Source organism: Anomaloglossus baeobatrachus, chromosome 3 (assembly GCF_048569485.1).
Source record: "Anomaloglossus baeobatrachus isolate aAnoBae1 chromosome 3, aAnoBae1.hap1, whole genome shotgun sequence".
In the NCBI taxonomy this organism is placed as follows: Eukaryota; Metazoa; Chordata; class Amphibia; order Anura; family Aromobatidae; genus Anomaloglossus; species Anomaloglossus baeobatrachus.
The window spans coordinates 703,735,648-703,735,983 of NC_134355.1; the positions used below are offsets into that span (position 1 = coordinate 703,735,648).

General features: G+C 53.9%; 1 protein-coding gene across 1 annotated transcript in view; it reads right to left on the reverse strand.

Moving 5' to 3' along the window:
* The window catches only part of ZNF513 (zinc finger protein 513), a 42,004-nt gene extending 41,963 nt beyond the window's left edge, over positions 1-41 (reverse strand). The window contains exon 1 of the mRNA XM_075341389.1: positions 1-41. This exon is cut by the window's left edge and continues 101 nt beyond it. The gene's annotated coding sequence lies outside the window, so the exon portion shown is untranslated.
* Between the last annotated feature and the right edge of the window lie 295 nt (positions 42-336).

Genomic DNA, 336 nt, shown 5'->3' on the forward strand with positions numbered 1-336 from the left:
CAGCTCGGCTCCTTCATGTGTTTCCGGTCGAAAAAGCGCTTACGTCACATCCGCCTGCAGACGCTAACTTCCGCTGGTGTCGCTTTGCATGTCGGGAAATGTAGTTCTCCGCTCTTACTGGGGAATACAGCTCCTTCTCCACACAGCTCATCACCATGGAAACAGCTGCTGCCTCCTGTACAGCCTCTATCACTGCCTGCAGCCTCCTGTACAGCCTCTATCACTGCCTGCAGCCTCCTGTACAGCCTCTATCCCTGCCTGCAACCTCCTGTACAGCCTCTATCACTGCCTGCAGCTTATATACAGCCTCTATCACTGCCTGCAGCTTATATACAG